Raw genomic sequence first — 17,885 nt, 5'->3', positions numbered from 1 at the left:
TCAGGTTTTGGATATTATACGATCATAAGTGATTTTGGTCAAAACTCAATAATGACTTTTGGCATATCAACTTCAATCAAGACTATGACCAATGCATTTCTTAGAGACTTCTAAGTGTAATGATGCATAATATTCCTGTTTCTACACATTGTACAACCATGAATGAGTTTTGGCTAAAACTCACTCATGGACCTAGCCACCTCAGAATCGACTTAAATCAGAACTAGTGCCTTCTTTATAGCCTCTTGACTCTTATGATATCCTTAAACCTAAATTTCAAAGTCTGGATTGCATCTTATGAGTTTCTAAAATTTACAGTATTCAATACTTTTGACATAAACTCACTGAAGGACCTAGGCTTATCTACCCATTCTAAGATACCACCATCGACTTCCTTGCAGCAACTTGAGTTTGACCATGTCTAAAATTTTAAATTTTGGACATTATACAGTCATTAGTGAGTTTTAAAAAAATCATTGATGGCTTTTAGCTGATCAAATTCAATCAAAATTAGGATCAATGCATTTCTTAGAGCATCCTGAGTGTAACGACACACAATAATCCTATTTTCAGACATTGTACATCTATTAGTGAATTTTGATCAAAATTTGTTGATGACCCTAGCCACCTCAAAATCGACTCAAATTATGATGAGTGAGTTCCTTACCACATCATGAGTTTGATCATATCCTCAAATCTAAATTTCAAAGTTTGATTGCATCTCATGGGTTTTTAAAATTTTGACAATTTATATAAATCTAGTTAGTTATAATTATAAGTTTTTTAAAATAAATGGAACTATTATTTTGAATAACTTGAGCAGGGAGATCATATTTATGATGAAGTGCTTTCTTTCATTGACTCTGTTGAATTACAATTAGAGAGGAACAACACCTATTTACTAATCTAAATATAAATATGGGTATTATCAATATTATATTGGCATCTCAATCTAGTGATGTGGTGAATAGAGACACTAGTAATTACAACTTTGACTTAACAACGAACTTCAAAATCTAGTTCTTAAATATATTTACTAGCAACCTCCTAATATAATATTTCTTGTATGCTCAAGAATAAAGCAAAGGGGTTACTAATAATAAAACTAGTGTGTCTTGTCTTTTAGGGAAATGTAGTCTTGATTAGACCCTCCCTTTGTGGAAGCTCCGGGAAAAAATCCTATAAAGTATCCCAACACACTCATCCAAATTAACTTCTTCTCCAAATTGAATATTTGCATCCTCCTTCCCGAAGATAATGTTTATTCTTCAATGTCCTACAATAGAAAAATACAATCAACCTTGATAATTTTCAAAAACTCATAGGATACTAAATAAGCCTACAACTAAGATTAATAGGTATAGTGACACATAGGATAATGCAAGGAACGAACTAATCTTAGTTTGAGTCAGGTTTGAGGTGGCGAAGGCCATCATTGAGTTTTGGTTAAACTCACTCATGGTCATACAATATTCACAATTAGAAATCTTAGCATGGCCAAACTTAGGAGGTTACAAAGAATACACTAGTTCTAGTTTGAGTCGATTCTAAGATGTTGGGATACAATCAAAGTCTCACATTGAAAATATATGAAAAAAGATCATAGGTTTATAAAATGGAAGATATCTTTATTGGGATGAAACCTTTTAGGTGGAGCTCAAAAATAAAACCATGAAGGTTTAGACTCAAAGTGGACAATATCATACCATTATGGAGACATGTTGATTACATCGGTCTTAAAAATTGATATCAGAGTCATGTCTATCTAGATTCATGTGGGGACCTTTTGTAAGATACAAGAAATTTTTATTAGTGGGGGAGAATGGAACTCGTCTTGCGAAGACGAAATGAACGAAACTGATTTCGTTTAAATCAGAGGTCATTTGGTTAGTGAACCAAATAATTCAATTTTGAATCAAAATTGAACTAACTTGATTTAGTTCATGATAGAGGGGGTTTTGGCAAAACAGAAGAGATGAGGAGCTTCGTCTTGTGAAGACGAAATTAACAAAACTAGTTTGGGTCAAATCAGGAGTCGTTGGATTAGTAAACCAAATGATTTTGTTTTGAACCCGGTTTGCTATAGTAACCAGTTCAATTTCTATAGTAAACCTTAGGTTATAAGCTGGTTCAGCCAAGCCTTAATCGCACCGCGTGGTCCGATTAGCCCAAAACCCTAATCCTAGTTTAAAAGGTTATGGTAGCTCCTCATTATAAATTATAACATGAATCGCGCGATAAAAGTGGCGATTTATAGTCTTCCTAACCTGCGCGTTCGCCGCCGCTCGCACGCTCCCCTGCTCCGCCGCGCCCTTCGTCGACCGCCATGAGGTGGAAGAAGGAGTGGGCGAAACCCTAGCTGCGAGCTTGCCTTGCCTTCTTTGCCTAAAGACATATCGGTCACGAGTTTGCCCTGCCATTGCTGCCCGCGTGGAGAAGATCAGCGCCGCCACCGTCCTCTGCCATTATTGCCTGCGTGGAGAATCTCAGCGCCACCGCACCGCTTCCATTAGCATTAATGCCGAAGAAGATTCAACCTCCCTCCTCTCATCAATTGGCGCTCCGGTTCTTCGTCCTATCATTCTCTTCGATCGCTAGCGAAGATAGAGTAAATCCTTGGCCAGCTTCAGCCAACCTTCCAAGACTTGGGAACTGACGTAGTTTTCGAGAGGCAGAGGGTTACACCTTTTCTATCAGGTACTCCTCCCTATTCCATCTCAAATCATTCTTGGGTGCTTATGGGGGAGATAAGGGCAATCAAATGAGTGAATAAAGGGGGTTCAGATTTGTTGCTAGGTAGATTTTTATGTGCTAGAATTAGAGTTTTGCTAGTTCTTGCCAGATTAGTGGATTTTGGTTCTAATCTGTTCGTGGCTCGTTCTATGTTGTTGAGTTCGGTGACATTGGATTTTATCTAGGATGAGTTTGCTATGAATTTTGTTAGGTGTTTTTGTTTGGGAACCAATTGGAGTTTGGAGATGTTTCAAATGTAGATGATCTCACCATCGATTCAATCTGATTTTGCTGTGAAATTCGGTGGAACCAGGGCTTGTTGGATTTTATCGATGTTGTTGGGATTTTCAGACTATAGATTGCATGTTCTTGTTCTGTTGGAAATCGGTTAGTGATTGGCCTGATGGTAGTTGATCTGATCCAGACTAAATTCAAGTGGATTAGATTAGGTTAATTTAATGGTTGAGTTGTGCTAATTAGGATCCACTTATTGTTGTGTGTTTTGGTGGCTTTGAGTTTTGATTGTGGTTTGGTAGGGCATGAGTTTTAATCAAACTTTAGATCCGATTGGAATTGGTAAATGAAATTAATTCGTGTTTAATTAGCATGAGTTTAATTGGGTTATGGATCTAATTGGATTTGGGTTATGTCAGTTTTAAATCCAGTTGAGATTAAGTGTAGAATGAGGGTTAGTTGTGATTTGGTTAGGTTAATCAGGTTGAATTATCTTAATTGGATTAAGATAGGGTAAGTAGGGTTGATAACGATTTAACATATCATAACTATTATTGATAGAGTTAAATTGTTATATTAAATATATAATTATATTTAGTGGGTGTTGTTTATTTTAAATTGCAGGACCTTGATTTGTTGATCCTTTTATATACGGAGGATTTTATTGAGGATTGTTATTTCGACGTGCATCATACCAGGTGGGTACTCTTGTACTTAGCTAATATATGTCTTATTCGTAGTGCATGATTTATTATAAATATGCTATAAATTATCTTGTTGTTATCCTTACTACCTTGTTGTTATCCTTACTACTCTCGTTGCTTGATACATAATTATTGACCTTGATATGATCTAGTGCTATCAATACAGTCTCACTATTTGTTGTTGATCTGTGATGATTTATTATGATTGATGTTGAATATATCTTGGTAGTTGTAGTCGTTACTTGTTGAGCTAAGCATCATAACATCATAACATCTGTTGTTGTTGGCTCTCACTAAATCATTGTTTGATAGTGGTATAAGAGTGAGAGCATTATAGCATTGTGTGGGTGTGATCAGGACTAGCTAGATAGCTCTCCTGGGATACTGCCCCTTTCCCTCGCGTGTAGTTGGTCTGTTATTGGAGTGGGTGATTCCTGTCATGCGCTTCAGTTCATTGTGTGAGTGTCTGGGGATGTTGAGTGTAGATAGTGACCAGGCAGCTAGATAGCTCCCCTGAAATATTTTCCCCACTCCCCACTCACATGTAGTGGTCTGTTGTTGGAGTGTGTGCAGTTGTTCTGTTTGGCACCCCAGTTCACTGTGTGGGTGTCTGGGGGTGATGAGTGCAGACAGTGACTATGCATGTTACTTGTGATGTGTACTGTATATGTGCATGCATTTTTTAGTAGTTATTTTCTTGCATTTGTTGGCAATTTATTTTACTACATCTATGTGTGTCTTTGTTACATTTGTATGATATATGTTTGTTGCATCACAACATTACATGCATTGGTTGTATATGCATGATATCTGTTATCTGTTATTGATCTTGTTCATTATGTATCCTTTGGAGAAACTGTATACCCTTTGAGATCCATGTTTATATATTTATATTTTGCACTTTTATCTAGTATCCACTGAGTATTTTATACTTACCACCTAGATCCTGGGATTTCCTTTCTTTCTCCCCAGGTAGCAGATAAGATGTTGTCTTGAAGCTTGGAGTTCTACCAGGCTGCCCCCATCTCACAGCAGGAGTCGTTGATTTTCTTTGTGTGATTTTCGATTTGTATTTGGATGTGTGGTTCTGGATTATATTTTGATGTGTGGCTTTTGGACTTATGTTCATATACGTAAATTTTATTGTTGTTACAATTCCGCTTGCGCTACTGTGTTATACATCTTTGGTTTGGTATTGTAGTTGAGTCATTGATTTTCTTTATGTGATTTTTAGTTTGTATTTGGATGTGTGGTTCTGGATTATGTTTCAATGTGTGGCTTTTGGACTTATGTTCGTATACGTAGATTTTATTGTTGTTACAATTCCGCTTGCACTACTGTGTTATACATCTTTGGTTTGGTATTGTGGTTGCTATATTAGATGCATATGTTGGATATGTGGTTTGTGGCTGTGTGGGCCTTTAGTCATATAGTTTTGTAGTTTAAATACATACATTGTATTGTTGAGCAGCCGTGTGGGCCCTATGTTAAAATGTATTCAAGAAAGTTGAATTGTTACAGGGGAGATATTGCTTGAATTTTTCAGATATCCGTTTCTCGGGACGTGACAGTTTCAGCTGTGTTAAATTGAATTATAACTTGTTCCTATTTCTATTACCATGTTGATCGTTAAGCTTTTGGAAATGTTATAATTTGTTGTTGAAATCTTTAACAAAAGGTGAACCATGGTATATTTGATTGAATGTATATGCTTGGAATTGGATTAAGGATTTAGGTTGTATGGTTGCAATGGATGTAATGAAACATAGTTGATGTTGAAGTTGTTGTGATGTTTGGAATTGAGTTGTAGCCGGTTACATGATGTTGTAGTATTTATGATTCAAGTGTAAATGGATTGTGTGAATTTGGTTAATGTTCATGAACAAAATATTTTGTATTGTATGTTGCATGATGTTAAATCCATATTGTATGTTAAACTTGTGATATTGTATGGAATAGAATTATGGAATAGGTTGTTGTGTTGTAGATGAAGCATGTTCATGTTAAGGTTGTGTAATAATGATTGTTGTGGTTGCCTTGAATTCTGTATAAAGAACATGTTCTTGCTTGTGTTTATAAACTAGTTCATATTAACTTATGTTTAGTTGTAAATGATCAGTTAAATTGTAATTTATAAAAGTTGTTGTATTTTAATATAATTATGTGAAATAGGATTAATATTGTAATTAGGGTGTATGATTGGTTTTAGTTTGTAGGATTTAAGTGTAGGATTTAATTGTGAATAAATAGATTTTTTGTGGATAATTAGGAGTGAGTCCGATCAACAAATAAAAATCTCGCACCATGTGTCTAGGATAAATTTTCATCATTGATTCCGTGCAAGACAATCCGGACCTCTACTAAGTTACTTGAGCGATAATTAGGAATTTGGTTAATTATAAATTTTAATTTTGAAGGGTGTGAGTGATAAAAAAAATATAAATAAATAAATAAATTTAATAACCAAAACACACCCCATCAGATACACACAAGAGATGTTCAATTCACTTTCTAAACAAGAACCACACATTGTTCGGTTACCACATTCTAAACAGGAACAACTTGTTCAATCACCATAACAACAACCAACAAGCATTTCCATTATCCATAACATCAAACAACATAGCTTAAACAACCCTAATTCAATACACATATTCTAGATTCAAACCAAACAACACTTCACTTCATTCTCATAGATGTAAAAACAATAACACTTCATTATTAAAGACGCAAACAAACAATAATATATTCAAGTATCCCACATCAAACAACAAGCATGCCTCGTTACCATCAACATCAATCCTAGAATAGAGTCGACCCAAGAACAAGACAACATATCAAACATGGAGGGGGGTTGAATCAATCATGTAATCAAAGAACAACAAAAAATAAATTGTTTTCAAGGCAAAATTTAGAAACTAAGGGTAGGACTTTGTTTATCATGGATTGACTCAGAACGGAAACATGACATCAATTAGTTGACTCACACCAACAGGAACGAAGAATCTCACCAAAGCTGGACAAATCTGACGGGATTTGATCAGAGAAGACAAGATCTAGACCCCTTCCTCTGCCCTAACTCCTTGCGTCCATAATAGAAGGTCAGAAAGAAGGAAACGGAAACCCTTACCTTGCTTCTCCGATGGCTGAAGGATGGTCGGAGCTGAACAGGGCTTCCCTCACGTTCCCAACCATGTCGGTGAAGTCAGTCCCTGCTCAGAGCTTCGGTGGATGCGAAGGGATAGGGAATAGCTCCGGAGTTAGACCACTATCGGAGGGCATCACTACTAGGTAGAATACCGCCGTCCACGACTTGCTGGAGCTGGCCACTCTTAGAGAGCAATACGCGACTAGTGGGGATGAAGAAGCTGTCATCGGAGCTGGACCACTCTAGTGAAGACCATGTGGGTCGTCGGGGCTAGTTGACCGTAGTGATTATCTGTTGCTACTCTGTTGCCGATTGGGAAGAAGAATGGAGAAGATGAGAATGGGAGCTCAACGAAGAAGATTGTAGAAGAGAAGCTACAATGTCGCGATTTTGGAAAAAACCTAACGAATTTTGCCGAGCCCCCTTCCACGTTGAACCAGAATCAGGCTTATAAATCATAGGTGAATCGGACCGAATTTGAACTAAATTGTGAACCAGTTCAGTTTTTTCCAAATTGAACTTTTTCATGGGCTTTTTGAATTAGTTTCTTGGTTTGATTTCAAATTTTTGTAATTGGGATTGATTTCAATTATCCATAAATTATTATCCTAATCCTAATTTTCTACAAAATCAAATACAACAAATTAATACTCATTAATTACCTCAAATTAATAAGAAATAAGATGAAGACCTCAATTAAATCCAAGTTAACGAAATAGACTAGAAACTCAATTTATAATATAGAAAAGGATCAAAACACTACGATATAACCTTAATTTATCATGTCCCAAAGTCACTTATCAAGTAACAGAATCAACACTGTGGTGTTGGCGTTTAAAGATCAGCACCACAAAGTGAAATTCATCAGAACACACTTCGTCGCAGATTTCGTTGCAAAAATAAAAAAAAATTTCAATGCAATATTTATTTTGATGATTATCTTGTATATACAAACAATATCGATCCAATCGGATCGATTCATAAATACATGTAACCTGTAACAAACAAGCATATCAAATCCAATACAAATAAAGCAATAACATCCATTCATTTCATCCAAATATCCATAACATACACGAATCCATAACATCCAAAATATCCATATCCATAACATCCAAATATCCATAACATCTACAATCCATAAAAATCATAATACAATCCAGCAAATAACTACACTAGACATGTATGTACATGTCTATAAGTCTAACCAAGTCACATCATCATAATACAGAAAAGAAGCTACAAAGTACTGATACAAACAAATCAGAAGATATATGAAGACAAGATAGAGGAGATCATCGTGGTCCGCCGGAAACTCTGCTTGATTCTTCGTCACTATCTTGTCTTCGCCTGCATAGAAAAATAAGATAAAGAGAAAGTATCATTCTTAAAATTAAAACTAATACTAAAATCTATAAATTAAATATGTAAAGACTAACCTTTTTTTTTGATTTGTTTATCAAAACCTGTTTAACAAAAAACAAACAGTATTATTAACAATATATAAATTATTAACTTGTAGCTGTAATAAAATGCATGTCAAATAAATAAAATAATGCTTAAAAAAATGCATACACAAAAAAACTCATGAAGGATCACCACCATCGTCGTCGTCGTCGTCGTCGTCGTTATCGTCGTCGTCGTCATCACCAAGTTGCAACTGAAAATGGCGCAAAATTCGTTCTTGTTGTTTTTGTAATTTTTTAATTTGATTATCTCTTTGTATCATTTCCTCGTCTCTTTGTTGTAATAGCCCTTTCAATTGAGTGACCTCCTCTGTCAAGCTTTGTATCTGTGATGTGACGGCAGGGGAGGTGGTAGAAGAGGTACCAGCAACTCTATTTAGTGATTTTTTAAGGTTTAGGGGGTTTAGGATTTTTGGGTTTAGGTTTAGGATTTAAGATTTAGAATTTAAGATTTTGGATTTTTAAGAGTTTATGATTTATTGTTTAAGAGTTTACGAGTTTAGGTTTTTATGGTTTAGTGATTTTTTAAGTTTAAGGGGGTTTAGGGTTTTTGGGTTTAGGTTTAGGATTTAGGGTTTAGGGTTTAGTGTTTAGGTTTAGGTTTAGGGGCTTTAGGGTTTAGGGAGTAATTTAGTTTTTACGAGGTTTAGGGAGTGATAACTTGTACACTTGTCCTACTACATTTATACGATACAATAAATGGTAATAAGATGTTCTTCAGTATTAAATCTAACCAAATTGCAATATAAATAGCAACATTAACACAATAAAAATACTATGTATTCTACCAAAAACCTAATACCAACCATAACATTTCTAAGCATATGAGGTAGAAACTACCTTTGATAAGCATCATGAAAATTAACCTGGGAAAACCTTTTTATTTCCTTTGATAAAGTGTGTTATAACCTTTTTATTTCCTTCAAGAGGACTTTTTTAAGGATTTTTTTTGTCAAACTATTAGAGGAAAGGAAATCTATTTGCAAGGTTACATGCAGCTGGAATGCTTAATATCGAAGCAAAAGAACTACAAATATGAATTGTGTAGCCCTATTATTCAGTTTGTCACATGAATGCGTCAAACAAAGTTTGCTTAAAGTCAATGAAAGTGAAAGATTTTTTTAAATGAAAAAATAAGACTTTCATTTGAATGTAATTAGTTCAAAGTTAGACATAGCAGATCATTGTTATATAAAAAAAAGAAGTTCATTGTTATGTAAAAAAAACTTGAGAGGAATTGATTGGACATGCAAATCACTTCAAATCAAATGATGTTAAATATGATTATTAATCTTGTGAATACACACTGTGTACTGAAATTTATAGGTTGAATAAAATGTATTACAGATTATGATCTGTCAAAGTAAACTCATTCACAAATTAAGGCAAGCAAAGAGCTGTGAATTCTAGCTTATTTCTTCCATTCACAAATTAATAGGTATACAAAGCCGAGAAAGGCCAATAAGCAATAACAGCTAAATATAGGTAGTTCTATTATCAAACAAAGAACTATGCATGAAGGTTAATGAGGGTTAAGCGTCGTTGAAAAAGAAGATATGGTTACAAAGGTCAAGGTCTACTATCAGTCCTTACCCTCGAGCATATTACGAATAGAATAAACCTTTTGTAATTCATACGAGTCTCAACCAAGGTTCAAAATAACAGCAGATATCAACAACAACAACAAAAAAGACGGTACCAAGAGAAGCATCCGCCGCTTCCCTGGAGGCGATACTGCACGGGGTTGGTCATTCGAGGAGGCAGGAGCACGTTCAGATCAGCGATGTGAGGCCCCAGCGAGGTCGGCGTCACCGGCCGCTTCGGTGAAATCAGCGAGGTCGGAGATCCGGCGAAATCAGCGAGATCCGGCGAGGGAGAGCTTCGGTGAGGGAGAGAACCGGCGAGGAAGAGCTCCGGCGAGGGAGAGAAATCCGGCGAAGGAAAGATCCGGCGAGGGAGAGAGGGAGAGATCCGGCGAGCAGCTTCGGCAGAAACTTCGCGTGGGAGAAAAAGTTCGGCAGAAACTTCGCGTGGGAGAAGAAAAGAGAAGTTCGGATCTAGGGTTTAAGTAAGTTTTTTGCGACGAAAACACATTCGTCGCCAAATTCGTCGCCAATTTGGCGACGAATTTGGATGTTCGTCGCCAAATTGGCGACGAATTTGGATGTTCGTTGCCAAATTGGCGACGAATTTACTATTCGTCGCCAAATTGGCGACGAATAAGCTGTTCGTCGCCAAGTTAGCGTGGGATAGGGAAAAAATGTCCGGTTGTAGGGTTTTTTGCGACAACATCAAAACTCGTCGCCAAATTTGTCGCCAATTTGGCGACGAACATCCAAATTCGTCGCCAAATTGGCGACGAATAGCATATTCGTTGCCAAATTGGCGACGAATTTTTGTATTCGTCGCCAAATTTGCGACGAATTTTCGTTGTCGCCAAATTGGCGACGAATTTTCTATTCGTCGCCAACTTATCGTGCGATAAGGAAAGAAATATTCGGCTTAGGGGTTTTAGCGACAAAAAAAATAAATCGTCGCTAAATTCGTCGCCAATTTGGCGACGAACAAGATTTCCGTCGCCAATTTGGCGACGAATATGTTGTTCGTCGCCAAATTAGCGACGAAAATCATGTTCGTCGCCAAATGGCGACGAAAATGATTCGTTGCAAATTTTGTTGCAGATTAGCGACGAAATATGGATTTGTCCCAAATTTCGTTGCTGATTGGCGACGAAAATTTTTCGTCCCAAAAATTCGTCGCAAAATACCTGTTTTTTTGTAGTGTTGGTCAACAATCATCATTTTCAAGAGTGTATAAATTTTTGAAAAATTATATATATTTACACCCAATCAATCATGAATTTTATTAAACATTATTATGTGAATCACTATTTTGAAAAGAGTTTTAGGAAAATAATCCTATAGATTTTGAAAGCCTTTTCAAAATATTTTCTAAATTCATTTCTCCTATCATTTCACTTGTTCTATGTGTCTAAGTACACATAATACACGATAACTTATATGTTCTTGTGAGATGGGTCCTTTTAATTTTATTTGTGTAATTTAAATTTTTGATAATTTGTCTAATATAGTTTGATCTTGTGTTATATTCAAATTTAACTTTGTGTCCATCAAGCAAGTGCTTTTAGAATAAACTTTCAGACTGTGGTGAGTCACAAGGGACATCATTAAAGTAACCATGTGCTTTAGATAAATTTTTTCTAAAATATCTTACCCAAGAGATTTAATGCTAATTCTTGATCTAACTAGCTTAGATTGGAAGGTAGTTTCAACTAGATCTACAATGCTAATTACACCAAATAGAATACTCATGATTCAGTCTAAACATGCATCGACAAAGCTTCCTTAGTCTACTATTATCTCAACCCTTTCTGATACCATTGATAAAGATTAAATCCTTTTTTCCCGATGTTTGTCTTATCTATCCATTTTAAGAAAAGCAATTAATAGCATATGGATAGAATGCATGACATGATATGTAATAATTAATTTAAGACATGTATGATCATGGTAATTAATTGCAAATATGCATGAACATGTAATATATCAAGCAAATGAATCAAATAAATCATAATTAAAATAAGTGATATCTCATAGAGTATCAAATACTCGATTTGATATATTTATGTTAACCATATAATGTGTCAACCCACTTTGACATATTTTAATTATTATTAATTTTTATTGCTTCCTTTGAGTAGGATTTTATTTAATTAGTTTCTTAATCAAAAGATATTTCTGCAAAAGATGGAATCCACCACCTTAACGGCCCCACACGATCGGCCCCACGACCATTTGTGAGGAAGTAAATTGAAAAACTGCAGTTGGTCACGACGCAGGAGGGTATTGTCTGACTTCGTCAGGATTCGAACCCTTGTCCTCTTCTGCAACTCTGCTGCGTCATAACCAACTTAGCTATATTCCGGAGGCCAAAAGATACTTGATTATAAGATGGTTTGTGAATTTTAATTTATTGATTTGTATTAAACTTAGACATGTAATCCAAGTCTAGAGAGCATCTAAACTAGAATAACAATAATTAATTAACTTATTACTACTAGCATGCAAATAAAAAATTAAATTTTTGTCAACTTTAAAGTTACTTATCTTGAACGCTCCCTCAAATCCTTGGATCTTCTATGGGACATTAACTTTTGTAGTGACCCATTCACTTGCATTTGAAGCATCTAATACGCTCCTTTCCTTTTTTTTTTTTTGATTCTTGACATTGGTTCCTCTTTTGTCAGTAGTTGTCAGATTGATTCTTTAAAGTAGAGAATCTATTTTTATAGTGTCATCTTTCCCTGCACTTAAACATATTATATGTAATTTAGACTTTAAATTAAAATACTTTCCTTGTGAACCCTAATTAGGATTCTCTCTCTTGATTCTCCTAGAGCTTAACTTGATCCCTGGGTTCTCATTCAAACTAGAGCTTATAATATTGTTAGGTGCAATATTAATAATTAACTTAATTACCTTAGTGTTTTCTTCTGAATTTTGAGAACACATCTTCAACGCCGCCCAACCGTCGAAGTCGCCCATTAATACGAAGCATTCCATTTGTGACCTCCATAAGTTGAATCCATCCTTCTCATACGGTGGAGGGTCATAGATATTTCTTTCGAGCTTCTCTTTATGCTCCATTTTTCTACACAATTATAAAACTAAAAAGAAAAAATAAAACAAAAATACATTTAGCCTGCTCCTTAGGCAGTTAGTCCAGTGACGAATTTGTTTGGCTTTTATATCAATTGTTAGATCGAAAATAACAATAGAGGCTCGCATTTTTTCTTCGTGTTCGTTTTGTCTATTAGATTAGTATGCAGCAGAATTAAATCAAAACAAATTAAGACAAAGACAAACTAGATTACCCCAGGGTGCTACATCCAAAGCTTGCGCATAGAATGCCATCTACTAATATTTCTCGGAAAGATACCTTCTGGCTACGGAAAAAACCTCTTACAACTTTGTTCAATACAAACACACACAAGTTGAAATAATGTATAAGTATAAATAACAATAAAGAAACACGTTACTAAATCGTAGATCTCCATTGAACGTCCTAAATGCAACCAGGGCCGTCTCAAGGTTTTATGGGGCCCTAGGCTAAAATTATTTTTAGACCTTTAATATATTTTTTAAATATAAAATTTTTCCTCGTCTTTTTTCATTTAGATTTGGGACCGACAACTAGGGGCGGCTCAAGCCTACGGGGGGGTCTTAGGTAATTTTTTTTAAAATAATTGTTATTATTTAAAAAAATTTCTCTCACCCTTTTTTATTCGGACTTGAGATCGACAATGGTGGGTTTAAAATTTTTTTAAAATAAATTAAAATATTAATTTTAAAAATAAATTTTTTATATAAAATTAAATTTTCTTGCTTTTTTAGAAGTAAAATTATTAATTAAATTTTCATATTCAAGTTTTAATAATAAATTTTTTTCAATTGATAACATTGCTAAATTATTTAATCTTTCTTGAGACATAGTTGAACGTAAATAAGACTTTATTAATTTTAATTTTGAAAAATAAGCCTTAAGACTTTCAACTTTCTAAACACTTTTCACCCTAAAAAAACACATACATTAATCATTAATCAGATACATTAATTTTTACCCTAAAAAATTATTTAATATGCAGAAGAAAGATCAATTTATAATATTTTATTTACATATTCTATCAATATATATTTATTTCTTAATTCAATTCGTTCATGAACATGAAAATTATATTTTCATTCCATTTTTCAATCAGAATTATCTCGTCATTGATCAAATTAAATCAAGTAATTAGTCTGATTGTTGAATCATCAAAACATGTCAGCAATTTAATGATGAAATAAATCATAATAATAAAAGTCATTTTATAAAATAATAAAGATCATTTAATAAAAAAAATCATTGCTCACCGACAAAGGCGAGAAGGCCGAAGGGTTAGGGCATGAAAGCGAAGGCGTAGGCCGTAGGCGCGAAGGTGAAGCGCGCGCAGGCCCGGCCGAAGGCGAAGGCACACTGGCACAGGGTCGGGGCCGTCGGGCGAAGGGTGCACAGGGCCGGGCGAAGCTGCGAAGTCGCGAAGGCGCAGGGCCGGCCGGCGGGGCGAAAGGTGCGCAGGGCCGGGTGAAGGCAAAGGCCACGGCGCAGGGCCGGGCGAAGGGCTCGTAGGGCAGGGCTGGGCGAAGGTGCAACCGCGCAGGCCACAGGGTGGGGCGAAGGCGAAGGCGAACGGCGACTTGGAAATTTCGGTTCAAATCGGGGATTCATATTTCAGAGCGAAAGGAAGGTGAACGGTTTTTAGAATTTTTTGAGAATTTTAAAGGGTTTTCGGGATTCTAATCGATTAAACCAATTAATAAATTTATTTTAATAATTTTTATTTTTTAATATATATATTGATATATTGAAAGTTGGGCCCCAATTAAAAGGGGGCCCTAGGCATAGGCCTTAGTGGCCTATGCCTAGAGCCGGCCCTGAATGCAACTACACTCTTTCTGAAACCTCCTAGATCTCATGAACAGAACTTGAGATCGTAGAACGAGAGAGATTTAGATGTAGATTAGTTTGTAGATCAGTCTTTCATAGAGTTCTAATCGAGTACTAACTTGAGACTTCCGATCGTCGTAAAAGGATTTTTCAGTCAACCGAAAATCCTTTTCCCGCCAACCAAAACATAGTCAAATCTCATCCAGAGATCGAACCTTATGATTTTCATTGTTATCAGCTTTTATGATCGATCAGGACATTTTATGGTCGACCGGAGACTTTCAGTCACCCTAATAGGGCTCAAATCCATGTTCGGTTGCCTGGACTAATCCAGTTGACCAGACTAATTTTTTAGTTGGTCGAATTAGTTTTCGAGTCAACCAAGCTGATTGATTCAGTTGCTCCTAACTTGGTCAGTTCGTCCTTCCGATCTCTTCATTCATCTTCAACATCCTGCAAAATGACAAGAAAACCAATATATGCAAAATAAGTCTTAGTCTTCCTGACCTATTAGGCTTACTAACCTCTTGCTTGGAATTTATTCCTGCAAGATTTCTCATACTACCTAGGGTTCATTCCCCTAAGGTTATCCCTTTACTTAGAGTTTGCTCCTCTGAGTCTTTTAACTATTTAGGATTCACTCCCCTATGATTTTTTCTTTTATCAAGCATCTGGTCATCTTTAATATGCTTAGACTTTTTTCTTAACAGACATCTAGTCATCCTTGACCTGTCTGGTCCTTGCCTAACATCCAATTTTCTTAACCTGTCAAGACTTTCCCTTTGGCAGACATTCGGTCACTCTTGATTTTTTTGGACTTTTTTTTTGTCACTTACATATCAATCTTGACCAGTCAGGACTTCTTACTAACTATCAAACATTCGATCACCCTTGATTTACTTGGACTTCTCACTTACTTTCAAAAAACTAGTCAACGTTGACCTATTTAAATCAATCCTTGATCAATCTTGATCAGAGATGTCATCAAACATCATGTTAATTGTACCAACAATATTTATTGGCAAACAAAAGGTTGAAGCAATTACGTACAAGATTAGTGGACTGATGGGACACAGCGCAGAACATGAAGGCATACGAATAGAAGTTAACGAAGCTTTTGGTAGCCATTACAAGAGCTAATGCATACGAATGGAAGTAATTGAAATCAAATGAAAGAAAGCCCAAAACAGAGCTCCAAGTTTATACTATTTCTTTGTTGTATTCTTATTGTATTATTTATTATTTATCTTCGTGTTCTTATCTTGCAAGCAATGTTATAATCTGTTTCCCACTTCCAAAGGATTATAAGGAGAAAAAATAGAAGGGATTTGAGGGGTGACTCACCAACTAGTTATAGATTACGGAGTATGAACAGATTATAAACCATGTAAAAAGAACGTGTTAATCACTTGAGTTTGTTGTTTATATTTTAATATATCTTAATCCAAATTTCCAGTACATCAAAATATTATTTGGTTTAGCCCAATCACTAAGGAGAAACTGTTGTCCCAATGAACTCTACCTTGAATGACCCAAACTGTGTTGACAAATGAGTGAATCATATGCTCCTCATATTTTTGGTTGGGGCTAAAGGTGATAAAGGTAAGAGTAGCAGCATCAAAGGCACATTACTAGATTCTCTCCAATAAGATAATTGATATGTGTAAATCATACATATATTTTCATTCTTCTTTAATATATATTTACTATATTACATGAGTATTATTTAGGTTAACTTTTAAATTTTACATTGATTTTTATATTTTTAATTCGGATAACTGCTCTTTATAATTTATATTAACAGAACGTGAAAATTTTGAAGAATATTTAGAGATGAAAAGTCAAAAGAGCATACATAACAATATTATCCACGATAGACCGCGGTACATTCCACGACCATGGATCATTCAAGAAGTTAGATTAGTCATTGGAATATCACCCGAAGCAACAGGAAGAATGTGGTCTATCTTGGATTTTTGACAAGGGGACCATAATACGATCCACGACCAACCCGTGGTGGCTGCCACGACTATGGAGCGCTAGGTTTTACTAGTGGCGCCCCTCTGAATGCTACAAAATTTTATTATATTTTAGATATTTTAGAGGCTAAGGCAACCAGAGGGCACCGACTTGAGACATCAAGGGATTCTCATGACAGGAGATCCTAAAAGAGAGTTGTCTTCCAAGATATCCAAAGAGCTTAGAGATTTCAGCTATCGAAGAATACGCGGAGATCATCCAAAGATGGTGACGACATCTACAACCTGTTGCACTTTAATCTTAATTTTCCATTGTAAAATATTTTCTTTGATATTTATGGTTTGTATCTCCATTGTAATAGAGTTGTTTCTTAATTTTAGGATTAAAGAGTATTTCGATGTTAAATTGACGATTGATATTTATGATTTTTCTTTTTTATTAGTAATATGTTTGATTCTTGATTTAGTTTTAGTGTGCTAACTATTGATGTATTAGTAGGGGTGTAAACGAGCTAAGCTGCTCATGAGCTATTCGAGTCTCGGCTCGAAAAAAAATTCGTTTGGGTTCGTTCGATTAAATTAACGAGCCGATATATATATATATATATATATTACATGAATTATAAATATTATATATTAACGAGTCAAGTTCGAATTAAGCTCGTTTAACTTTTAAACGAGCTATTTTCAAATCGAGCTCGAACTGAATTCGTTTAACTTTAAAACGAGATTTTTTCGAACCGAGCTCGAGTCGTTCGCGAACTATTTAGTTTCATTACGAGCCGAGCTTGAGCTTAAGAATTAAAGCTCGAATCGAATTCGAACCAAACTCGAACCGAACTTGAGCTTAGGAAAAACAAACCGAGCTCGAGAGCTCGAGCCTCTTACTGTTCGACTCGGCTCGATTCGATTACACCCCTATGTATTAGCATACATTAGCATATATTAGAGATTAAGAGATAAATCGAGAGGTGAACTCTAATCTCGGACCTATGGAACTAGACTTCAATGTTTGATCACGAAAATAGTTCAACTCTCTAAAAGATAACATTGATTATCACATAACTGAATGACTCTATCCTAATTCGACTATCATTTTTTTTTTATAATTCAG

This window comes from Curcuma longa, chromosome 14 (genome assembly GCF_044706935.1).
Source record: "Curcuma longa cultivar G26 ecotype Majalengka, Jawa Barat chromosome 14, ITB_CL_G26_1.1, whole genome shotgun sequence".
NCBI lineage: Eukaryota > Viridiplantae > Streptophyta > Magnoliopsida > Zingiberales > Zingiberaceae > Curcuma > Curcuma longa.
This window is presented reverse-complemented; position numbering follows the sequence as displayed.